This window comes from Megalobrama amblycephala, linkage group LG23, assembly GCF_018812025.1.
Source record: "Megalobrama amblycephala isolate DHTTF-2021 linkage group LG23, ASM1881202v1, whole genome shotgun sequence".
Classification (NCBI taxonomy): Eukaryota; Metazoa; Chordata; class Actinopteri; order Cypriniformes; family Xenocyprididae; genus Megalobrama; species Megalobrama amblycephala.
Window position 1 is genome coordinate 25,681,593 of NC_063066.1, and position 27,198 is coordinate 25,708,790.

The window sequence follows — 27,198 nt, forward strand, 5'->3', positions numbered from 1 at the left end:
GTTGTATTGTATTGTGTATATATATATATATATATATATATATATATATATATATATATAAAACAATACATTTACATTTATTACAAAATATATAATATTTAATCATTTTGAGAGTATATGCTCAATTACGTCATTCCCAGTGCTTCATGGCAGTGAGATAAAGAGCGGTTTTGGCTCATTTTGCTTGTCGCAACTCTGATTGGTGAAATTTTCTGTACAGCGGCATGGGTAATACAGGTTTTCACCACAAATTCTGCTTTTAAACACGATTATTTTAAAAATAAGTTAATAATGTGGGCTGATAGCTTCAACAGAAGCAAATATAGGCATCATGAAATAAGGCATCATCCAGGTATTTGAAGTGCACTTTTTCAATTTTCAGTGTGAACACACCACTCACACTATTTATACATAAATGTCATAAAATAGTACACAAATTGGGTATTTCATTTAATGGGTCCATCTGTTGAAGGTGCTTGTAAGTGCTAACCTATACTGACTGAGATCCATTTCAGAGCAGCTGACTCAACAAGATCTTTGTATCTAAAATGTGCTTCTTCGCTTTATGAATATACAGTATATGAAACCAATTGTGACATGTATCAATGTAGACAGAGGTGACAAATGTTATAAACAAAGAAAATAAGATCATCATGGGAAGAGAATGAAAAGAGAGTGAAAGAGACGGAGCGAGAGAAAAAGATGGGGGTTGGGAGAGACAACCAGATGGATGCATAGTTTGGGCTGAACGTTTTAAAACCAGCCCAGAGGCAAGCGCCTTTGTCAGGCCAGTTTACATGTGAAGCCATTCCAATTAAAAGACTGAGTAGCTCACTCCATCATTGCGTATAACACACTGATACAAAGACTTGCATACTGGGTAGATTATTTATAAGACAGACAGGGTGGTTACACAACAATATTTACATATACACAAATAATTAATATAATGGCTTGATTAATTAGATAAAAGAGAAAGTACACTTTTACATTTTATGAAGAGTGGTATTTATGATGGTAGGGTGGCATAATTTAATACAATATTTACATTTTATATATAATGCATACCAGTGTGAATGCAGCTTTAGTGGCAGGGATTGTTCAGTGACCTTTTCTTTCCAGTAGGTGGCGACAAGTGACAGTCTTTAGCAGTGCTGCCAATTTGGCGATTTTGTCGCTAGATTTAGTGACTTCCCCGCCCCTTTTGAGACTTTCCAGCAACTTCTTGGACAAATGTTATCTAGACATGTCTCGCCCACTGATATATATTTATATTACTATTGATCAGTGGACTCGCCAGTATGATGTCATTTAGCAAACAGTTTTAGCTACTTTCAGCTAAAAGCAATTGGCAATATCAGCAATATCGGCAATATCATTGGCCAGATCAAAAGTCGTAAATATCAAACATGTTTGACGTGATCGGGAGCAGTAAAATAATTGTGTGTGACACCACACAATTGAGGATTTTTGGACAAAAAAATCAGATGTGAGAAGCTTCGAATTGGGACACACAGCCCAGATCACTGGGGGTTGCAAATCTGGCCCAAAATCAGGCTTAAAATCTTCAAGTGTGAGCCTAGGATGCTTATTTGGTGCTCAAGAAACATTTCTTGTTATAATCAGTGTTCAAAACAGTTGTGCTGCTTAATATTTACATAATTGAATATAAATTTTACATATAAAATAACAAAGTCCAAGAGAGAAAGGAAGAGAGCAAATACAAACAAGTGTGTGCTAATCTCAAAAGACCTGTGTAAATATTCTGTTTGTTCCCCTAGTAACACACACACCCGTTTTCACTCATTTCCAAGTATTAATGTGAATCCCGGAATAATAATACAGAAAACGCAGCATTTCACAGCCATTCCCAGTTGTTGTGATTGAAAGGAAGATATCATACCAGTTGCTAGGAAACTGCTTATGGAACAAAACATTGCTATGCAGCACAACAGCTGTCTGTGTAATTGGATCATTAAAAAACCTAAACGTCATAATTTAAACTATAGCTGCTCTAATGCAGTTCAAGCATGCCTAACATGAAGGTTAATTGTCCAAGCAAGAATGAGCGCTGAAATGAACTATTTTAGGTGAGGAACTGATTTACTACATATGTAGAGTAATAGTATTTTAATATGATTTTGCTTAACACATTAAGGTTTAGCTGAGAATATTTCCATGCACAGAAATAAAATCTAAACTACAGGGAGATACAAGCATCCTTGTGGCTTATTTCAGGACAATCTGAGACAGACCTGGAAACTACTGTCTCTTATATTGTCATCTAGACTTATAATTGGCCCACAGTTACCATTAAAAACCTGTGCCACTGGAAAAAAAGTAATAAAAATAGGTAAGATAAGAGATTAAACTAGGCTTGTAGGTCAGAACATGTTTTTTTTTTCCATGTCTGCATGATGTCCAAATTTGCACCATTATTGTAATTATGTGTAATCATTTAATTGTGGCCTGTAGTAATTATCTACAATGGCTGCACCATCACCCGGCATCTCTGCTTTATACCAACAAGATATATTTTTCGGTCAGCCAATTATGGTGTAAAAAGCATAGCTCTTCATGTTGGCAGTCAGTCTCCAGGGTTTTTCTGTCTGGCATGACTGGAATAACTCTACTCCAATGATGAATATTTTAATAGAGACTGGGTGAAAACAGGGGTTTAGATCTCTTGAGTCTGTCTCAACAACTGCGCTCTGCCAGAGCCCTAACAAGCCCCACTAGAGTTACTGGCGGGTTTTTACACAGCCCTGCCCAGCCCATAACCCCTCCCCTCCCTTCCGGACCCCTCCCCTATCCTCTGCCCCAACACAGACCCTTAATCTGCAGGACAATCCCATTTGGCCGAGCAGCTGCCAGGACTGATCACAGGCAGGCTGCAGCAGTCTTCCCCCGCGGGGATGCCAAGCTGTCCACCAAGAACCCCACACGGGCCACCCGCTCTGTTTTCCCACTCCTTCTCTGCCTGTCTTCTTCAATCACTCTATCCTCTCTCTCTCGGTCCTCAAATCTCTCACTCTCACGTATTCACACCCCCTTCCCCCCTTTCACGCTTCTGTGCCCAGGGGCGCTTTAGGACCATAGTCTTCCTCAATCTCCCTGCTCTCTGGCACAGATCTAGGGTTACCGTCTGATAGCATGATGACAGAACCATTATAAGTAGAAAACACTGACTGAAATGAATCACATAAGAAATGGAGCTCAATGGAGTTGTGGTGTGACAAGAACAATGTATATTTATGACAACATTTAGATTAATGAAATGAATTCTAGAAAAATAAATAATTAAAATTTCAATATCATTCAAGCAAGTGTTAACTATATAATTAAGGTAGATTTTAACCTAAATTTAACAGTATGTCAGGTTAGAATAGGTTGCCATGTTTTAATATGTTTTTCATATAGAATATAAATGAATTTGATATATTTTATGAATATGAAATATCAAAAACAATGTTTTTTAAAATATTTTTGTATAATTATCAAGTTTGCTGATAGGTAATGAAATATTTATTTAATGGCAGGAACACAAAGTGAAAGTGACATGTGAAGGCTATGGTAACCCATACTCGGAATTTGTCCTATGCATTTCACCAATCCAAGTTAGCGCACACACGTTAGCAGTAGTGAGTTTGGGGGTTAGGTGCCTTGCTCCAGCTCACCTCAGTCATTTCCTGCTGATATTGAGAAGTGAACCCGTGGTGGAACCAGGGTGAAACCTGACCAAGGCGAAGACGGGTATGAGGGAGCCCGGCGGAACTGGTGGGATGATGGTGGACATGAGGGAGCGTGGAGCCAATGGGTCGGAGGACCGAAGTGGAGTCCAGGGCTCAGTGGCTGGAGGCAGAGACGGGGAATCCTAATGCCTAGGCGGAGCTAGGACTGGAAGAACTGAGCTTGATCCGCAACACTTCAGGGAGCCAACTGAGGATGAGCCAAAGAACTGAAAGGAATGAGTGGTGGCAGGGAGCCGTTCCATATAATACTGAATCGTCCTGTATTTAAGGCATCAAAGAAGCATTCTGTATTAAAGCTGGAGTATATGGAGTGTCTGGAGCATTTCTTCGCCACCAATGAGATCATGGATGAAGATGAGAAGTGCTTAAGTGTATGCGGAGCAGCATTTCTTCGCCACCAATATGATCATGGACAAAGATAAGTGCTTAAAGGGTTAGTTCACCCAAAAATGAAAATTATGTCATTAATGACTCATCCTCATGTCGTTCCAAACCCGTAAGACCTCCGTTCATCTTTGGAACACAGTTTAAGATATTTTAGATTTAGTCCAAGAGCTTTCTATCCCTCCATTGAAAATGTTGAACGGTATACTGTCCATGTCCAGAAAGGAAATAAAAACATCATCAAAGTAGTCCATGTGACATCAGTGGGTTAGTTAGAAGTTTTTGAAGCATCGAAAATACATTTTGGTCCAAAAATAACAAAAACTATGACTTTATTCAGCATTGTCTTCTCTTCCGGGTCTGTTGTATATCCTCCGCAGTGACGCTGCTTCTGCTTCTTCTTTCCTGTTTTACGGCGGTTGGCATCCAGCTTATGGGTGCATTACCACCCCCTTCTGCTCCAGACAGTGACGCTGCTGACGTAAGATGCTGCTGACGGGGGTCATGCACACTTACGCACCATTTTAAAAAATATAGCAATACCAAAATACAAACAATGTAGAGTAGCTTGAATACAGCATGCATCTCCCTTAGACTGTAAACGAAGCTCGGGCGCACCAGATGACACGTCAGCAGATGTCAGCAGCATCACTGTCCAGAGAGAAGAAGAAGTAACCCTTGCGTTTTAAGTTCCACAGCCATTTTCATAAGTCTGGAGACTCTATTTCAAAGTTTGTGGCCAAGCTTTGACTGAACAAGAGGAGACCTGTTCTTATTCAATGTTTATTTTGAGTGAAACTCATTCAGACCCTCTTTATGCGACAATTCAAGTTAATGGAGCCTTAAGATGGAGATAGACACAAGAGCTTCAGCATCGATCATCAGTGAATAGACTTATGAGCATTTATGGATTAATGATCAGACACCGGCATTATGTGAATCTTCCATTAAACTGAGAACGTATACTGGAAAGATTATTCCGGTAGTTGGTGCAGTGAAAGTGAACATTGCCTATGGCGGTCAGGCAGCTGAAGGTTGCTTACTCGTTGTCTGGCTCAGTAAAATTAGACTTATAACAGTGCTTTGTGCAGGGGACATGGTTGCGAGGTATCCAGATGTGTTTAAGGATGGACTGGGCACCCTGAGGGGCACCACGGTGAAACTTTGTGTGGAACCCAATGCTACTCCTTGTTTCTTTAAACCTTCAAATATCAGCCCAGGGCCTCTATCCAGTGCCAGAAACAGTCAGGGCCATCAAGGAGGCCCCCCAAGCAGGGAAATGTGTCAAAGCTTAACTAATTCAGGATGGCGGCATTTTGTGGGGTTCAGGTGGTGGTACCTCTGCCAGGACGGGCCAGAGTGTTACAGGAGATCCACATAGCCCATCCTGAATGAAAAGCTTAGTGAGGGCATACATCTGGTGGCCAAATATGGATCAACATCTTGAAAACAAGGTCCAACACTGCAGGGAGTGTCAAGAAAACCAGAAAATGCCCAAGTTTTTCTTCAGCCTTGGGAGTGGCCTGACAGGCCTTGGTCCAGGTTGCACTTGGATTTCACGGGTCATGTCATTGGCCTGATTTTCTTGGTCATGGTGGATGCCCGCACCAAGTGGCTGGAAGAAAACATTATAGCTGCTGTGACAACTGACACACTGCATCAAGTGTTTTCAATACATGGACTGCCTGATGTATTTGTAACTGATAATGGATCGACCTTTACGGGAGAGCTGTTTCAAGAATTTGTAAAGCAGAATGGAATTAGATATATTCGTACAGTGCCTTTCCATCCTGCATCGAGCGGGCTGGCCGAAAGAGCGGTGCAGACATTGAAGGACAGCTTAAAGAAGATGTCAGGGACAAATGTCGAAACTAACTTCTCTCATTTTCTGTTTCAGTATCGGATTACTCCGCAGACTACGGCAGGCCTGGCGCCAACAGAGATGTTGCTGGGATGGAAACCGAAATCTCACCTGGATTTGCTACATCCTGATGCTGGGGAGAAAGTGAGAGTCCAGTAAGAGATGCAGAAAGCTTGGCTTAAGCGAGAGAACAGAGTTTTGGGGAAGGTAAGACTGTCTTTGTCATGAATTTCACCAGCGGTCAGGGCAGGTTACCTGGAGCCATTGTGAAAAAAAGTGGTCCCCACTCATGTGTAGTGATGGAAGTGATGTCCATCATCATCAGGAGGATCATGTGAGGAGCCATCAAGTGGCAGAGCAGTGGAGTTGTCTCAATCAAGGGAGGGGCTGGAAAAATGGAGAGTTCTGAGTTAGAAGAAAGGCGGGTTCCTCAACAACTGTTCTCTGAGCTCTGAGGTAACAGCAGAATGTGTACCAACCTCCCCTGGTGAAACTTCAGAGACTTTAAGGAGATCAGAATGCCAAAAGAAAGCACCAAATAGGCTTAATCTTTAGATCATATACCCATTTTCCACCAAGGTAGTTTGAGTACTGGTTCGGAGCCAGAGCCTAGTTTCAAATCAGTTCTTTGTCTTTCGACACACAAAGCTCCAGCTCCGAACCAGGAAAAGTGGTTCATAAGTAGCACCAAAACATTGCTGGGCTGGAAGTAAGAACTGCTTGCATCAGGGGCTGGGGCGGGGTTACCGTGACCAACAAGAACCTTGTGACCGCCGTATTTGAAATAGCAGCTAATCGAGCTAATAGCAGCTCAGTTGTAATCTCTATCTATATACAAATTACGGCGAGCCGTGTTTGGATGCTGATGTAGGTTCGCAAAACCATGAGCATCAATAGTAGCGAAACATCCGGCATTGTTGATGGAAGGCTTGTTCGAGTTGCATCGGAGCGCGGGAGAGTTTGTAGAGCATACGACTCCTTGTACTTTTGTATCGTTCTCGCAGTACTTTGATGTCATGTGCCGATCGCTCTGCGAGAAGCCGATGCATCTAGAACAAGCTTGGTGTGTTTGCCGCTGCAGCGCTAGCTTTGCTGTGAAATATGAGACGTATACAGTGACGTAAAACATGGCTCTGTGCTGGCTCTCTAGCCTGTGGAAAGGCAAACCGGTTCTTAGAAGGCTCGTCAGTTGAATCAACTCCAAACTGGCACTAGCACTAGCTCTGAACTAGCACATGGTTCGTGCTGGTGGGAAGGGGGTATTAGTGGGGATCACAGTTAAATAGCATGTACTAGGATGCTGAGAAAAAGTGAAAGTTCTGATTGGACTGTGCGGGGTTGGTAACGCTGATTCTCAAGGGGGAGAGATGTTATGATAATTGGTTATGGTAAAAGAAAAGTTCTATTTTATGTTATGCTGCCACTTTAAGAGTGTGCATGTGCATTGTGAAGAGAACAAGTTGCTGTATGCTGCTCTGGGTTGTTATGCAAAAGAGACACAAAAAAGTAAAGTTTTCTCAGTTCTGTTAAGCACTGCATGACCTCAATTTATTACAAACTGTTTTCTATTTGAATATATTGTCAAATTTAATTTATTCCTGTGATCAAAGCTGAATTTTCAGCATCATTACCCCAGTCAACAGTGTCACATGATCCTTCAGAAATCATTATGCTGATTTGCTGCTCTAGAAACATTTCTGTTAAAATCAATGTTAAAAACAGTTTGGATTCTTTTAGGATTCTTTGATTAATAGAAAGTTCAAAAGAACAGTATTTATCTGAAATAGAAAGCTTTTGTAACATTATAAATGTCTTTACTGTCACTTTCGACAAATATAATGCATCCTTGCTAAAAAGTATTAATTTCTTTCATTTCTTTAAAAAAAAAAACATTTACTGACCCCAAACTTTTGAGCAGTAGTGTATAATTTTACAAAAGCTTTCTATTTCAGATAAATGCTGTTATTTTGAATAATCGATAATTTGTGTGTAACATGACATTTTTTGAATGACATTACAAGTTTTTGAAATTAAATCGTACATAATTAGGTTAAGCAAAACAAATGTGTTTATGTCTGAGAACCTTTTTTTACACCTTTTATACACATACTTAAAGGGTTAGTTCACCCAAAAATGAAATTTCTGTCATTTATTACTTACCCTCATGCCGTTCCACACCCGTAAGACCTTCGTTAATCTTTGGAATACAAATTAAGATATTTTAGTACCTTTATGGATCTTGAGAGAGGAAGTGTCATTGCTTCCTATGGAGGCCTCACGGAGCCATCGAATTTCAACTAAAATATCTTAATTTGTGTTCCAAAGATGAACGAAGGTCTTACTGGTGTGGAACGACATGAGGGTAAGTAATAAATGACAGAATTTTCATTTTTGGGTGAAATAACCCTTTAACTGCAGACACTTAAATGATACAGTACACTGTGTGGTACAATACAATTATTTTGAGTGTTCCTTATTCTGTCCCTTATTTTCCCATAAAGAACCACGATTGTCCCTCATTTTCTTTTTCTGAGGTTGGCAACCCTCATTGTGAGAGACATTGAGCTGCTTGTGACAGTAGAGCATGAGGAGGATACAGGTGCTCCAGGGAAAGCAGGCTTTGCACGCTACATCGAGTCTGGCTGATAGGATGGGCTGGTAACATATGGTGATGGCCATGTGGCAGTCAGCGACACAATCCTGTCATTTATAGTGAGACCGAACGTGAGAGAGATTTAAGCCTACTTTAAACCATATTTTGCATTTAAATAAATTCTTATTGTATTTTCATGTTCCCCCCCTTAATATTGCTTAATTTCCTTCACTTTATTTATTAGTGGTGCTTGCTAGTTAATGATACATGACATTTGAGCAAATATATTTGTAGTATGTAGAGTGTTATTCACCTTTTACAACAAGGAACAAAAATTGTTGATGTCACAGCACCATCTGCTGGCTTAAACTTCATACAACAATACTGTGAACCATGGAACAGTGATAACAACTGCAATACCATGGTACTGAATTTTTACTATATTCATGTAGCATGGTGAGGTATTTATATACTGATTCATTCACAAACTAAAACAACTGACTGTCTTTATAAGTGAGTTACTAAATAATTATTTGCTTTCAGTTGATTTGTTCAAAAACACTGATTCATTCAGGAACAAAAAAACTAGTAACGTGTGGAGATACAGCATTTGATCTTGCTTTGGTTCATTGGAACTGAATAGACTAAAGTAACTTGCAATATTATGTCTAAAATCAATATTAACTGCTGCATAAAAGTAGTGTCATACACTCAAAATCATGCTGTTAGCATGCACACTTTAAAGAATACTATAGTAGGGTATTACACGGTGTGTACATGTACAAAAAATTGTATTTCAATGGTATGTGTTCAAAAATCCATATTATTACAGTAAAAAGGTGTTTTCATGGCGATGTTTTTGTGTCACTGAAGGACCTTTCAGTGAACAGTTCTTAAAAGGATAAAAGTTTTCTTGGTGTGAAGAATGTTTTAATTAAAAAATAACCTTTTTCCACTATAAAAGAACCTTTAGGTGAATTGATTGGTTCCATGGATTTTGAAGGTTCTTCATGAAATCATAGATGCCAAAAATAAAACTTTACTTTTGAGAGTGTACCCTACCATGTGCAAAAATAAAATAAATAAAGGTAGTACCATAGTTACTCTTTATAGTGAGAGCAGATTTTTTCTCTTGTCCTGGAAATAAAATTGAAGTAATTCTCCAAACTGAGCAGCAGAGAGCGCTGTAACACACCTAAAAAATAGACTGCAAGTCACTCCACATCACTTAAAGGATTAGTTCACTTTGAAATGAAAATTACCCCAAGCTTTACTCACCCATCCTAGATGTATGTGACTTTCTTCTTTCTGATGAACATAATCACAGAAATATTAATAAATATCCTGGCGCATCCGAGCTTTATAATGGCAGTGATAGAGATCAATGAGTAAGTGCTTCCATCTGCATCCATCCATCATAAACGTGTACTCCACACAGCTCCGGGGGGGTTAATAAAGGCCTTCTGAAGCGAAGTGTTTGTGTAAAAAAAATCTATATTTGACAAGTTATGAAGTAAAACATCTAGCTTCCGCACGAGCTGCCTTCCGTATTCAACATAAGTTACACAGAATGTGTAAAACTCTTGCAGTTCACAAAGCTTACGCTACGTCCTACACCTTCCCTATTCAACTTACAGAAAAAGTGTAACTGACGTGATGCCAGTTTAAATTTTTGTTTTAGTAACTTCAATACGGAAAGTGGTCTGGTGCAACGCTTCTCTTCAGAAGGCCTTTATTAACCGCCCGGAGCCGTGTGGCATACATGTTTATGATGGATGAATGTAGATGGAAGCACTTTCTTCAGCTCATACTGCATACAGCTCATTCAAATATTTACTCCATCTTCATTAACTGCTGTTACTCTCTCACAGTTTCAGTCAAAGGTCAATCCACCAGTCTTCATGCGAGTAAAAAACAAAACACTTTTTCTGTGCCAATCAATACACACACACAATTTTATTGATCAAAACTTTCTCTTTCAAAGCTTACGACACTTAATTGAATTTCAGTCATGTTTCATTTAAGAATGAACAACTGCCTCAGATGTTTCTTGTAAAAACTGTAATGAGAAATACAATTAGATACAAACGAGACAAATGACACACAAATAGCATAAGAGTACAGAGCTATAAAATGTATGTGAATATCATAGCTCAGATTTTGATGAATGTTTAATACTGAGATAACTTATTTTGGCAATTCCAAGCAGTCTCTTTTGAAACTCGAGACACATGTGAGAGGTCTTGTTCTCAGGAGAAAGCCTCTTTGATTGCTGCTAGGAGAAACAATTAAGATCTCAAAGAGACCATACCTCTTATTCATGCTTGTTCAAATGTTGTTCTTGCAAAACAAAGCAGACTTTCACTGTCCAATAAAACCCAAGCCCAAACAAACCAGCAATTTCTCTCTCTTTGAGACACACACCCTCACATATACATGCACACAAGCATTCTGAACTAAAATTCACCCATTTTATGTCATATTAAACAAAATGACAAGTCTGTGTCCCCAGACTACCCATGAGTGCCTGGAGCGTGAGCTTTGGAGAGGAAACAGAGCTGGATCAATGCTCTGCTGTAGGACTGTTTGCAGTCCTGAGGCTCCAACTGTTCCACTCTAAACTGCATCAGAGCAACGTCAAAAAAATCTGCCTGCACTGGAGATACCCAGAAACGTCAGAGATGACAATGAATCCCTTTTGTTTTGCTGATAAAAGCCATTTGGCATGTGGTGGACCAGTGTGCGAGTCCAACACAGATGGTTCCTTATTAAGTGCAGAATCTAGTTTTAGCAAGTTTTGGTTTTGATATTGATTGAGAATCTACTTGCTATTACTTAGATTTTTGCTAAGACATTAACTTGTACTCCAACAGTTTTTATTGACCTGCTATGAATGCAAAATGTTTGCCAGTTCTAGAATCATTTTGTTTGGGTTTCATATAAGCATAAAGCTCCAGAAATATGGCTTCTTCTGTTCTCAAAACCGTGCATGAGTGAACAGGCGTCATTTATATGTAAATGCTGGTAGTCACGTGTTAATGAATTCAATTGTGTATTGTAATAAAGTTGCAGAAGTCCAGGAATTTTTGCAGCTTACTTAAAATATATGGACTTTTTGGACTGTGGAGGAATTGTTGAAATCTCTCTCATTATGTGACTCCTTTAAAGGTCCCGTTTTTCGTGGTTTTTTGAAGCTTTGATTGTGTTTATAGTGTGCAATATAACATGTGTTCATGTTTCGCGTGTAAAAAAACACAGTATTTTTCACATAATTTACTTATCTGTATACCGCGGTTTCCACTGTCATAAAAATGGGCTGATGACTTCCTTGTTCTATGAAGTCCCTCCTTCAGAAATACGTAACGAGTTCTGATTGTGCCAGCGGTTCCTGTGTTGTGATTCGACAGCTCTGAGCGCACCCAGAGCCATAGAGAGCGTTCCTTGCCCGGAAAGGTCACGCCTCTTACCATAACGTGTGCTGCACATAGTTTTACATGTGGATTATTGTGGTGTTGTGCCGAATGAACACAAAAGACAATAATTCCCGAGAGACTGAACTTTTTAATCTCCACAAGCAGCGACAGAAAATGTACAACGTTAGCACTCACTCAGAAGAGTACCTCATACGGAAAACAGCCATATACATAAACATAGTCCCCTCTTGTGGCCATTATGTGGACTGCAGTCCAACATTAACTATTGCAGTAAGGATACCACAATTATAATTTTCCGGAACCGAGTTAGCTACACATAAATTGTAACCATTGATCTCTAAGTACAGCGTCCCTGGGAAGGCCAAACAAAGGTGATTGGACTGCGGGATGAAAATAACACCGTTTCGACGACATGGCGACAAACACACTCTACAAACGCAACTCTTGCTCTTCTCCGTGGGAGCGCAACAAGACCACGGCCCCTTTTTTGTGTATTCCTGTGGGCGGAGGTTAGTCAAAAAACTGTTTTAGTGACGTCATTAAAGAAGGAAGTAGAGGGATGTAGTCCAAACTGGCCGTTCGATGTAAGCGACTTCTGTTAAATAAAATATCTCGCTTGGCATTGAACTTTGAGCTTTAAAATTTTACAGATTTTATTTATACTCTAACAACAACATTACACACTAACTAAAGTTTGAAACATGGGATCACGAAGAATGGGACCTTTAAGGCAACAAATCGAGTAGTTGATGTTCTTTAAAGAGCAGCATGTATTGATTCTGGACTTCTGTTTCTGATACAGAGTTCTTTAATTCCTCTTTCAAGAATGTGTTTGAAAGTCTTCGAATTAAGGTTTTGAAGTATAACTATAATGAAGCTGTATTTTCAAAAAATTTCAAAAATTTGCTGTTTGAATAACTCTTTTTTTTTTCATACATCAGCTGGACTACATTTCTAAACCAACCTCCTCCAGCCTTGAGAATTTTGATGTTGTGTCTTTGATGGAGAACTGAAAGAGAGAACTCTTCATCTAAAAAGACTTTCTTTTTTAAACCAGAACAGCAGGACTTGAGCTCAGATACCTCAGTCCAATTACCTGCCTGAACTGAAACGAAATGCGAGAGGTAATTACCTTAAAATTAGAGCCCTCTCACATAGTTCATGACACGAGAAGTGGTCCATAAGTCTTTTGCTGTTGAAGAGATATATCGGCTGTATTAATCTGTGAACAAAAGCCCAGACTGGAGCAGATATGGTGTGTTATTGAGGTTAAAAGAGGAAAAGTGCTCATTAGCTGTGTAAATAAGCACTAATGGGGCAAGGACATTTTGTTCTGCTTTGATCAATACCAGCAGAATCACAGTGTCTCTATGACAACCTGTGCTACAACAAAGAAACAGCCTCTTCTCTTAAAGTCAAGATGAAATTAAAATTGACACTGGTTACTTTCTTAAAGGTGCCGAAGAACATGTTTTTAAAAGATGCAATATAAGTCTAAGGTGTCCCCTGAATGTCTGTGAAGTTTCAGCTCAAAATACCCATAGTTTTTTTTTTTATTCATTTTTTTAACTGCCTATTTTGAGGCATCATTATAAATGCGCCAATTCAGGATGTACGGCCCCTTTAATTCTCGTGCTCCACGCCCCAAGAGCTCGCGCTTGCCTTAAACAACATAAACAAAGTTCACACAGCTAATATAACCCTCAAAATGGATCTTTACAAAGTGTTCGTCATGCAACATGTCTAATCGCGTAAGTATATTATTTATTTGGGTGTTTACATTTGATTCTGAATGAGTTTGATAGTGCTCCGTGGCTAAAGCTAACATTACACACTGTTGGAGAGATTTATAAAGAATGAAGTTGTGTTTATGAATTATACAGACTGCAAGTGTTTAAAAAATGAAAATAATGACAGTCTTGTCTCTGTGAATACAGTAAGAAACGATGGTAACTTTAACCACATTTAACAGTACATTAACAACATGCTAACGAAACATTTAGAAAGACAATTTACAAATATCACTAAAAATATCATGAAATCATGGATCATGTCAGTTATTATTGCTCCATCTGCCATTTTTCGCTGTTGTTCTTGCTTGCTTACCTAGTCTGATGATCCAGACGTCCTGCCCTTGTCTAATGCCTTGAACATAAGCTGACATATGCAAATATTGGGGCGTACACCCCCAATGTGTTATGTTGAGATTCGCCTGTTCTTCGGAGGTCTTTTAAACAAATTAGATTTATATAAAGGAGGAAACAATGAAGTTTGAGACTCACTGTATGTCATTTTCCATGTACTGAACTCTTGTTATTCAACTATGCTGAGGTAAATTGAATTTTTGAATCTAGGGCACCTTTAAAGTCACCATGAAATCAAAATGGACCATTCTTGTATTTTTATGGACTATTGCAGTATTTATTATAAATTATATATCTGCGCAAAAAAAAAAAAACAATTAGCAGAGTAATGAAGAGTTATCTTTTGGAAATGTCGAGATACTCTAGTGGATGAATTTGACTTTAAGCCTCCATGTCCCGGTCTCTATCTCAGTTCTCAGCAGGTGAAGGCTCAAGTAAACATGGGCTAATTTTTGGGACAACATTTTCATCCTCTGCAAACTGGCTTCATTCTGGTATGAATCAATTCCCGATATATTCTCGTTGTGCATAGTTCTCTTATTGAACATTCTGAAATATGTGACTTGTGGAGGTAAAATTCTGTGCACACACTTTAAAAAAATATGATCAATAAGTTATGACAACATGTTTTTACACTGCTTTAACTCGTCAAAATAAGGTTAAGAATGATTTGCCAGTTCACATTAAGTTGTCCTCCAATGTTGATGGTTTTAAATCCTCACTGAAGACATAGCTTTTTTCCCAGGCTTCTAAATCAATATAATGTTGTGAATTAATGTGTTTTCTTGTTAGTCTATATATTTTATTGTATTGCGGTCTGATTGTACAGCACTTTGGTCAGAAGGAGCTGTTTTAAATGTGCTTTTAGAAATAAAATGCCTTGCCTAAGTTTTCAACTTTTTTTTTTATAAGTTATACAAGATTCAACTCATTTTTTTTTTAAGTCAGCTTAATGTAATTAAAGTTAATATGACTTAAACATCCAAGTTGATTGTACTTAAAAAAAAAATTAAGGCAGCAACTTTTTTTTTTTTTTTTTTTGTGATAAACATGTCTTTGCAAGTCTTGAAGAAATCTGTCTGTTACTGGACAGGCCAATAAAATATTACTAGACTTTTTTGTAAAACCTTTTAAAAAGTCTTTGGGAGAACCACAGAAAGGAAATCCCCATGGAGACAGTGGAGAGTTTTGAAAATAATGTATTCTTTTTCACTTTCACACTTTCTTTATAAAAAAAGTAAAGTCCCACCAGCAAAGTCCTTTTAAAACTCTACGCTGCTTTCATTGCCTTTTTTCTTTCGTTTTTTACCCTATTTCTGTCTCCGTACAAAATAACAGCACCAAAATATTAACTTGACAAGCACCCTGAAGAAAACAAAGCAATGTTTGCTGAGATGAATGTCATATTAGCATAAGTCCGCATAAGACCTTGATTCATCATGTCTCTGTTTACCTCTGGACATGTCTGTAAACGTTTTAGGCTCTTTGACCTGGAAATGCATGACCCAGATGTGCATTTTTTCCTGATCCCAGAGATTCCATTCAGTCATGCAAGGACAATCCTCAAGTCCCTAATCCCACTAGCCGGAGGGAAATCACGCAGAGTGGTGAGTAAAAGGGGGGATTACCAGACGCAACACGGCTCCGGGACCTTGCATGTAAAACACTTCCCAAAACCAGATTTCCCTATGAAAACACAAATGTTGACTTTTTCAGAGCAAATGCAATCTCTGAAGGAAAGAAGTGTTCCTCAGTACAAGGATATCGATTAATAGATACAACACTCCCTGACCTAGTGGTGATGAGATGATGAGATAAGAAATGGGTTAGAAATCTGGAGTTGTGTGGTCACGTGTGCGATCGTTACTTCAAGCAAAACAACCTTAGTTTTGGCATTCATATATGATACATGATGCACTACAATAAATGATATGATCTAATGTATGATATGCTATGTGATATAATGTGGCATGATTTCATATGCGCTATTATTTGATGCAATATATTAGAAATATATGCTATCGTTCAAAATGTAACCCTAACCTAATTTTGTGAAATGATTGTGAAATATTATTATAATTTAAAATAACTCTTATTTGAATATATTTTGAATTGATATTTATTCCTGTGAATCATTCTAATGATTTTTAAATTTCTTTTTAAAAAAATCTTACTGACCCCAAAATTTTGAATGGTAGTAGTATGTGGTAGAAATTATATATATGATATATGCAATTTTTATAGAATATATGATATGCTTGAAATGTAGTTTTTCGTGACAATTTTCCATCTTCTCTCAGAAATTTAGAATTAAACACCCTGATTTTGCTACTGTAGCTTTAAGACATCTATATGTAAACAAACTGTTATAACTGGCAAACCTCTGCATACTGCTGATGTGTAAATATGGGTGGTCGTATGCTAATGTCCTCATTGTTGTGACATCACTGTGACTGTGATGATTACCTAATGACCAGTTTTTGCAATTTTTTCCATCAATGTTCTGGATGGACTATAGAGGGAGCTTTGTGAACATCACAGTATGTCTACAAATCTCGTTTTCAATATGTCTAGTTTAAAGTGTATGATTTACTGTTAAAGTCCCTCTGTGGTGAAAATCAAGTTTTTAATGTTGTTTATGTCTATGTGGTGTTTTTAATATACTTTAAGACAAACCAATTGCCGAGTATTTTCTCTTTAAAACTGCAGTGATTTTTCTAATGCGGTTTCAGATGCAGTTTCTGACGTCACAAACTTTCTTGTAACCAATCACGTCAACGTGCAAACGTGCTTTAGCATATCATTAACTATGACCGATCTGAGGCAGGAGAGCCTCAAGAGAAGGTTATCCTGGTATATATTTCTGTTAATATGAAAAATCGGGTAGATTTAGCAATATAGTGGGTGTATGATCTATATTACGATGTTATGATGAACTCCTCCAACGTTCTAAGTTGTCCAAAGCGTTTGTAAGGATACTGATTTTTAGAAAGCAGCTGTCTGACTCTAACATGGCGAACGGGAGCATGGTTTGTGTAACATTAGCAACACATTATTAGCTGTTTGATAACAGTCAAGCAAAAGGCTGATCATATTAATTACCGTCATGTGTCTGATGTTGTAAAAAGCGATACCATTGTGCAGGGTTTACCTCAGTAAGTTGACCGATTGGATCTCTGAGCTCATGCGAGTGAGTGGAGGTGGGGCTAATTAGCATATTCATAGTTACACTCAAGCTATTTTGAGGCATGAAGAATTTTTTTTCACAGGAAAAAACTTTTAAATATGTCATTTTGGTGATCAAAGATTAGTTTTAAGGGATACGATTATTGACTACAAGGGGACTTTAACAGATTTGTCCTGTTCGACTAGAGAAAGCCAAAGTGAAACCAAACCTCCTCTTAAGACTGTCTGCATGAGCCTGTCAATCATGCGTTGCTGCAAGGCTGTGTTTGCATCCCTTGAGTGTGCTGCTGTGTGTTAGCTATGACTCACACACCACTAACAGAGAGAGGAGGAGGGTCCTCATCAAGGCCCTGTTAGATCTATTCTGAGTACTCCAGGCCAAAGGTCATTAGCATAAAACTTGTTAGATAAAAAGAGCCGATGGAAGTTGATGGGTATTTGCGTCACATCTCTCAATTAGTCAAATGAATTGGACATGAAAAAGCAGGTCTCTGATGAGCTCTCCTAATACACAATGTTTCAAACATGCAACTTGCTGATATATGCCACCTTTCTCCATCTGGTTTGAACAAGCTTGAGCTTTAAACGTAGTCAATAGATTTGGTACTAACCAGCATCCTCATGTTGATCAGACACTGCGGACATTTAATGTAAAACAACTTTTTAAAAATAAATCAGTCTGATGTACTATGTAGACATGCTCTTTTCTGATGTAAAGCTCCTCCTCAGTGTACCCAGAACTCTTGAAAACTAAGCTGCAAAAAATATACATATTTATGTGGTGATTTTAATATACTTTAAGACAAACCATGTGCAAATTCATATGTCAACACCATTGCCGAGTATTTTCTCTTTAAAACTGCAGTGATTTAAAGACTCAAAAATTTAAAGATTCAAAAACGCGGTTTGAAATCGCTGGTGTTTCTGACGTCACAAACTACCTTGTAACCAATCACGTCAACGTGATGTCAAACAAAAGGCTAATCATATTAATTACTGTTATGTGTCCGACGTTGTAAAACCGATATCACTGTGCAGCGTTTACCTCAGTAAGTTGACAGAGTGGATCTCTGAGTTCATGTGAGTGAGTGGAGGCGGGGCTAATTTGCATATTCATAGATCCACATATACTAAATAAACAAGGGTGTAGAGTTACATTCAAGCTATTTTGAGGCATGAAGGGTTTTTTTCACAGAAAAAAAAACATTTAAATATGTCATTTTGGCGATCAAAGATTAGTTTTAAGGGATACAATTATTGACTACAGGGGGACTTAAAAAAAAATTGGTTTATTCAGAAATCATCATGGTTGTCTTCACATGCACATTAACATACGAGCGCCATATGCAAAAGATGTTAGCCTCAACAGGGTGATCATGGGACAAATAGAATGGCAAAAAAATTAAATGGACATTAAATGTAGATTTTCTTTATATGAGGTTTAAAGGATTTATATAAACATTTATAGGCCTGATTTTTTTTTTTTTTATTTACACTACTGTTGAAAAATTTGGTGTCAGTTATATTAACCCTAAGAAATAAATAGGGATGCACAATATATCGGCCACAATATTGGTATCGGCCGATATACGTTCATTTGTAATGTTATCGTTATCGGCCCAATAAGAAAATTTGGCCAATATATTAAAGCCGATAAATAATGGATTATTTCCTTTAGCTGAGATAATTCAAATGCGCATTGTCCGCCATGGTTTTGAATTGCTTGAAATATGATTGAAATCACTTCAAAAAGGAAAAAACAGTTAAGCACAACGTACAGCGCAAGTCTGTCATATAGGCTACATAATATTATAATAAGAACATTATAACTGTGTGCTTGGGACATGGCTTTTAATGGTGAGACTTTTGTTTTTGTAATCAGGCTCTCAAAAATTATTAAAAAATTTGGATTTAGATTTATCGGCCAATATATCGGTTATCGGCTTTCAAATATAAATAATTGTCGGTTATCTGTAAAAATTTCATATTCCTAATAAATACTTTTATTCAGAAAGGCTGCAATAAATTGATCAAAAGTGACAGTAAAGACATTTATAATGTTACAAAAGATTTCTATTTCAAATAAATGCTGTTCTTTAGAACTTTCTATTCATCAAAGAATTCTGAAAAACTTTGATCACAGTTTTCGACAAAAATATTAAGCAGTGCAACAGTTGATAATAATAAGAAATGTCTCATTAGCTGCAAATTTATATTAGAATGATTTCTGAATCATCATGTGACACTGAAGACTGGAGTAATGATGCTAAAAATGCAGATTTGCATCACAGGAATAAATTACATTTTACAATATATTAAAATAGAAAAATGTTATTTCAAATGTTAATAATATTTCACAATATTATTATATTTACTGTATTTTTGCTCAAATAAATGCAGCCTTGGTGAACATAAGAGACTTATTTCAAAAACATTTTAAAAATCTTACCGACCCCAAACTTTTGAACGGCAGTGTATATAAAAAGATTTATTTAAAAAAGATTTATATACATCCAGTTGCAGAGTGGAAAACTAAATTACAAGGTTGACTAAAAGTATTAGTGGACTTAAGTGAAAAATAAAATGCTGTAAAAATATGTCCCCTTTTGAAGGACGTGCATGACAGATTTCCAGCATTTGATCAGTGGTACAGCGAGATGACCTTAGAGTCTGTCACTTTCAGTAGTGTGGGAGTTTGGTATCTATGTTTTTTCTCCAAACTGTGCGCCGCTCGTGATTCATCAGCTGCAATGGGCCTGGCGCCTCTCCGAGAACTTTCATTAAACGTGAAGAAAAGCCTACTCCGGTACGGCCATCCTGGGTATAAATAATTTTACAGGGGGAGGGAGGGAAGAGAGGATGTATGTTTTTTGCATAGCATATTAATGGATTTTCCTGGCCTACTTATTCAAGTACGCACGCATAAACACACACAGCATTATGCAATAACACAACTTGCACGTACGCTCGTATGTTACATCAATAATTAAAACTGGCGTCTGTGCCACTGCCTTTCCTTTGAAAGAAAGAACAAAAATATGCATGTGTGAATTATCACAATGACACATCATTGCAGAAATCAAGAACATCCAAATATATAGAAACAGTGCTGATTCATTTGGCCCGTGTCTGCATCTCCCTGCTTAGTCATGTGCCAGAAGGGAAAAAAAAAGTAATTGATCCAGCAGGTTTCTTTTTAGCTCAGTTTCCTGGATGTGCGGAATATAGCCAAGACAATAGAGCTTATCTGAGAACACTGTAAAACTTCAGCTCCAAAAGCGTCTGGGAGCTGAGCATAAATATAGGTAACATGCATTAAGGAATCTCTCTTTCTCTCTCCACTCCCTCTCTTGCCTTCTTCCTGGAGTCTCTTCACAGATCTGAATCAGCTGACCTGCCCTCAGTCTGGAGAACACAAAGCAGGATTTGTGCTGCTGTGGTTTCTCATCTCTCTCGCTGAAAGAGTGGACGGAAGACTAATGCATCCACCTCTTTAGAAAGGAAACTGATGCAGGATTTAGACAAAGACAAAGTGTGTGTGTGTGTGTGTGTGTGTGTGTGTGTGTGTGTGTGTGTGTGTGTGTGTGTGTGTGTGTGTGTGTGTGTGTCTGTGTGTGAGTGTGAATGCACAAACACCTGGCTTGGAGAATTTCAAAGCCTGAGCTGATGCACCTCGGTCTACTGTGAGAGGCTTCAGTTTACAGTGGCCCCAAAACATATTTGAACATGTAGGCCACACTTAAAAATGTTTCAGAAGTGCAATGTTTGCCAAGCAACAGACACAGTGGCGCAGTAATACTGGTGTAATGCGGTCACAGGTGTACATTTGTAGAGTAATTTACAATGACTTTGAATGCAGCTCAACCAATCATAATCAAGAAGCACATTACAAAAGCACATAACAAAATTACAAGTATATAAAAATATAAAAAAGTGTTTTTTTTTTTTTGTATTAAAATACTTTCTCCTATCTCAGATTTATATGCAGTTGGATATACTAATAAAAACTAAAAAAGGCGTAGAATATGTAAAAGTAAGCCACTTGTAGGACGATTCCTTTAAAAATGTAAACTTGTGTCTCTGTTGAGCTCTTAAAACATTTATTTAAGGCACCACAACCTCTCCAATACAGCAACACTGACTTAACCAATGGTTTTAGTTCGAGGGTGGGGCTGCCTGTTTGGTCGGCCAATCACAGAAGGGGGTAGTGTTTGAGAAACTGTTTGAAAACAATCATTATTCCAATTTAAAGGTAGCACTAGAGCAGAATACAAATACGAGACAGCTCATGCAAATTTCACTACGTTCCAAAGTTCAAGGTTGGTGAACTCTGTAAATTTGTATCTCATTAAGTAGGGTGACCAAAAGAAGACTAGTACATCATGACCTCTTAGCTGAATTAAAAGAACGAAAACTTTCAATTGCAGGATTGCAGCGTGGCAGAAAAGTGGAGTAGATTGAATAATTTTAGATGTATTATATGTTGAATTATGTTTTTAAAAAAGACAATCACAGTTTGACATCATATTGCGATCGTTTTAATGTCTATAGAAATTTTGTGTGTTCAAAGTCTAGTGTAACCACGGCATTTGAGTTTCACATCTGCTCAGATTTGCAAGATACTAAAGTGTGCAAGTGTACAAAAGTGTATGCACTTTCACATCAAATTCTTTCAAAACTAAATATCTTAATTCATTTTAATGCTCTATACTCTTAGTTAAAGGGAAAGTTCACCCAAAAATGAAAATTATCCCATGATTTACTCACCCTCAAGCCATGACAAACACAAACGGAGATATATTTAAAAATATCCTGGCTCCTCCAAGCTTTATAATGGTTGTGAAGGGGAGGGGGGATATGGCTCCATGGGCTAAATAAAGGCCTTCTGAAGCAAAGCGATGCATTTTTCTAAGAAAAATATTCATATTTAAAACTTTAGAATTTAAAATAACTAGCTTCCGGAGGATGACCGTACGCATACTGCGCAAGTTGACTTGCGACAAATGAGTAACCCCCTGATGCAATGTATGACGGATGTAGGAGCAGCGTAAGCTTAGACGCCTCTCGCGGTTCAAACTAATAGGGTTGGGCAACAAACTCAAGCTCCTCTTTTGAAACCCTCTGACATTTCTTTAAAAATGATCGTTTTAGACTTCTAATTTGTGACAGGTGTTTTGCTTTGTTCTATCCTCTGCACTTCCGCATTCGTCATTACGTCGTGTGTCGGGTCAGATGAAACTCTTCTGCCGCAAATCGATGTGTAACAGCTGTCTGCCGAAAGCTAGTTATTATAGTCAATAAAGTTTTAAATATGGATATTTGTCTTACAAAAACCCATCGCTTTGCTTCATTCATATTATGGATGGATGCATTTCATTCACAACCATTATAAAGCTTGGAAAAGCATGGATATTTTTTAATATTTTTGTTTGAAAGAAGATAGTCATATACACCTAGCATGGCCTTAAAGGCCCGCTGAAGTGTCTTGGAACGTGCAGCATTATTCAATGTGTTGACGTAATTTCAACTGAAATAGGAAGACAGGGCGGGACATATCAAACAGCTCCGGCCCTTTTTAAAAATAGCATTTCGTTTATACCACAGCTCGGCCAGAGCCGATAAACTCAGTAAAACCTCCATTTCTTTCTAATCTCTAACCATTTCTCCTCCTAATCTCCTCTATATCACTTTAAAATATAGCATTCTGTGCAGAATTCAAATTGGTCTGATACCTTTTTGTGGTCTGAGCCGGCTCATGATCCAATCTGTGCTCTCGTGTCTTTGGACCAGAGCAGACTGTGCTCGCGCTGCAGCAGATCATGTGACACTAACATGAAAACAGACTTCATTCATGTCAATGGGAAAGCATATTTACACTGTCTGAATTGTTCCCTATTCTCTATATAGTGCGCTACGTGTCATTCACCATGTAGAAACTAGTAAATGTGTGAACAAATGACCGATTTCAGTGTCTGTTTATAGTGTAGGAGGGGCGGGACTTCATATTCTAGAGATCATTTGACTGGACAGAAGATCTGATGAGAAGCTGAAGTGCGATGTGATGTCATGAAAATCCGTGATCCATTTTAGCGGAAGTGAGAGACCGTAATGTAAATGTAAATTTTGTCATTGTTTTGGAACATACCAGCCTATTCATAACCTTAAAGGGTTAGTTTACCCAAAAATGAAAATTCTGTCATTTATTACTCACCCTCATGTCATTCCACACCCGTAAGACCTTCGTTAATCTTCGGAACACAAATTAAGATATTTTTGTTGAAATCCAATGGATCCGTGAGGCCTGCATAGGGAGCAATGACATTTCCTCTCTCAAGATCCATAAAGGTACTAAAAACATATTTAAATCAGTTCATGTGAGTATAGTGGTTCAATATTAATATTATAAAGCGACAAAACAAAAACCAAAATAACAACTTATATAGTGATGGCCGATTTCAAAACACTGCTTCAGGAAGCTTCGGAGCATAATGAATCAGCGTATCGAATCACGATTCAGATCGCCAAAGTCACGTGATTTCAGCAGTTTGGCGGTTTGACACGCGATCCGAATCGTGATTCGATACGCTGATTCATAACGCTCCGAAGCTTCCTGAAGCAGTGTTTTGAAATCGGCCATCACTATACAAGTCGTTAATTTGTTTTTTTGGCGCACCAAAAATATTCTCGTCGCTTTATGATATTAATATTGAACCACTGTACTCACATGAACTGATTTAAATATGTTTTTAGTACATTAATGGATCTTGAGAGAGGAAATGTCATTGCTGGCTATGGAGGCCTCACTGAGTCATTGGATTTCAACAAAAATATCTTAATTTGTGTTCCGAAGATTAACGAAGGTCTTACGGGTGTGGAACGGCATGAGGGTGAGTAACAAATGACAGAATTTTCATTTTTTGGTGAACTAACCCTTTAAGGCTAACATATTCATACTAAAAGCTAAAAAACTTACATTTTGATTTCAGGGGGACTTTAATGTCTCAGTTACGCCGTTTTAAACTTCTCCTAAAGAATTTTAAGAAGAAACATGATCAGAGACTTGATACATAAATGAAACATAACTTCAGTCTCTTCAGTGATGAAAAAGCATCCTCTGAGCAATAAAATTAGACACACACTGCCTCTCTTATACAATCTGTTTAGTTAAGAGGTTATGTGAGCACTTTGAAACATCGACCTGATCTCTGTGTAATGTGTCTACTACAGTCTGGTGTCTCTCCTCCCCCACTTAACTCTTCCTCTCATATCATGATATCTACTTTATAGCTCAGGCTGCACACACGCACATGCACTCATGTTGTATAATTCCCGTCAACAGTCAGGCTTCTCGTGTGTGTGCAGATAACACACCACTGCTTGTTTTTCCCTGACGCAAGCAAAATAAGTGTTTAAAAGTTAATCCATCAAAAATTGTTATTGATCGTCCACCACACACATATACACACACAAACTCATGAATAACCCATCAGAAAGCATGCAATGACCAAGCATGCTGAGTTCCTCCTCAAGTCAACAGGGGGTTCGGAAAAACCAATTTATCAGTGGCCACACACGCGGGTTTCTGCCCCTGTTTGCTTGTAGGTGCTATAACAGCGGTTCTGGTTCAATCCCCATTTCATGCTGAAATAAACGATCTGCTGCCCGGCCTCTAGGCCAACACCCTGATATTACATTAGCCATTCGTCCGACAAACACAAACAAGCAACCTCAAAACAAGTTTGCATCTGTGGCGGGGCTGGATGGATCACTGAGAAAATTCACTTCGGGCCCTCCGGGTCATTTCGCTAATGAACAACCGGATATTGAACGCTGAAAGCTCAGCCGGACCCCTGGGCATTGACAGACTACTTCGCTCCAATCGGATCAGTTCGGCTCCCAACCTTCCCAATTTATTTGCTCGGTGAACAAAAGGGCCAAAGTGCACTTCATTAGCTTGATGAAGCTTTTTTTAAGATCCATAACACCCATTTTAGGCTCACGTCCTCAGAGTCATCGCCACTGACCTCTGTTACACAACCACAAGCGCTTTCACTCATCAGTTTTTCTGCACACTTGCTGGTGGCTACAGCTGAGCTTTTGATGCTGGTCAGCATACAGCGTCTTTCAAACTGTGTGTCAGCTGTATTATTTTGTCGTTTAGGGTCAGGAAGCCAACATGACCCTGTTTGGTGTTTTGAAATGCTGGATTATAGAGGTTACAACTGTTTCAAAATGATCAGAAGCACAAGGCTTCTCTAAAACAGACTCACTGGCTTGGCTGGCAACAAAGTAAGCCAGTGATGAATAATTAATCTACTGTTGTATCATTAAAACTGCCCAATAAATTTGTGACTATCACTGCTCTATACTGAGGCATATGATAGCTAAATCTAGCACAATCACTGTAAAGACTCACTTTAATGTGACATGTTTACACCACACTGTATAATAAAATAATGCTATAATACTTGAAGAAAGCTATCTCAATGGACCCTCGGATTTACAATCTGCCATTTTTGTTCACTGAGCTTTTTGAGTAAATCACTTGAGCAGTAAAAAAAAGCCATGTGACTCATGCTGCGTTTTACAAGAATTCAGAGGTGCTGGGAATACCCAAGTTCCCACCCCAAAAAGTTCCCACTTCCAACCTCAACAAGTTCCAGTCAACATCTTGATAACATGATGGCGCCATCATCCAGAGAGAATGTTTTGTTTTATATAAAATTTAAATTACATTATTAATACAATAATAATATCAATATAATATAATACTTTCATTTTAATTTAATTAATACATTGTTTTAAACTGAGAAGACATTAAAAGTACATTAAAAGTGTGTAATGATGGCATCTATCAGGGCTAACCAACCAAACCTTGACCCCTTAGTTTTATGCATCATCTACTACAAGGAATATGCTAAAATTAGAAATGCACTTTGACACACCAGGTGCCTTAGATGGATGAACTTTGCTATAGTCCAGGTTTTGGCTTTTTGCCTTTTATTGTATTACAAACAGGAAAGGGAGCGGAATATGATCATGACATGACGCAGGCCGGATTCAGACCAACACAATGAATCTTTATGTTTTAATGAGCACATGCACTGCCCGATGTAACAGTTCTGACATCATAGACCAGTTTAATCTTTATATTCAGGATGGGAAGTTATCACATGGTTGTTTGCTCACCAGGTTGCTCTTCAGATAAGGGCAATCCAGGTGATAATTTTAATAACAGCATCAGTTTTCTTGACCTCTGTTGCACTAAATCTGACCACAGTGTCAAAAGAAATAATCTAACACTGATTTACAACATCAGGCTGAGGAAGCGGAGCCTCAGGCACTGCATTTGAGTCTGTTTTCATTCTTACACAGTGCAGATCAATAAAAACACAAACATTTGTCTATACAGTGTTATATAAATAGCCAGTGTTCTTTTTGTGAAAATAAAGAGGGTCACATTTTCCTGTTAAATGGTAAACAGCAACAGAGGGCAAAAATAAATCAGACTTTTATGGTCGACAAGCTCTGTTGGTTTGACAGTGTTGTAAAGAAGATGTAGGGCACATAAAATTCACACATACAAGGATGTTTCTTGGACCAAATAATATGGTTTGCTCTAGATACGTTGCACAACCAGACAATATTAAAGCTGCTTTTGACTGTACAAAACTGTTCAGTCACAAAACAGCATGGATTCATAACTGAAAAGGTCATTCATTCACTCGGGAACTGGGGGCTTATTAAATAGCAATGATTATTAAATAGCATCTAGCAATGATCATCAGAATCATCTTCTTTAATCCACATCTGAACATCCTATAACTTTCTAAGGAATAAACTC

The 27,198-nt window shown here is 38.1% G+C and overlaps 1 protein-coding gene and 1 long non-coding RNA gene across 3 annotated transcripts in view; one reads left to right on the forward strand and one right to left on the reverse strand.

Annotated features, from left to right (window-relative positions):
- LOC125258931 overlaps nt 1-7,657 on the forward strand; it is a 46,189-nt gene extending 38,532 nt beyond the window's left edge. Inside the window, exon 8 of the long non-coding RNA XR_007182700.1 lies at nt 6,034-7,657. This is a non-coding gene — a long non-coding RNA (uncharacterized LOC125258931). The remainder of the gene's footprint in view (nt 1-6,033) is intronic.
- ppp2r2ba (protein phosphatase 2, regulatory subunit B, beta a) overlaps nt 1-27,198 on the reverse strand; it is a 69,777-nt gene that overhangs the window by 38,408 nt on the left and 4,171 nt on the right. The window lies entirely within an intron of this gene.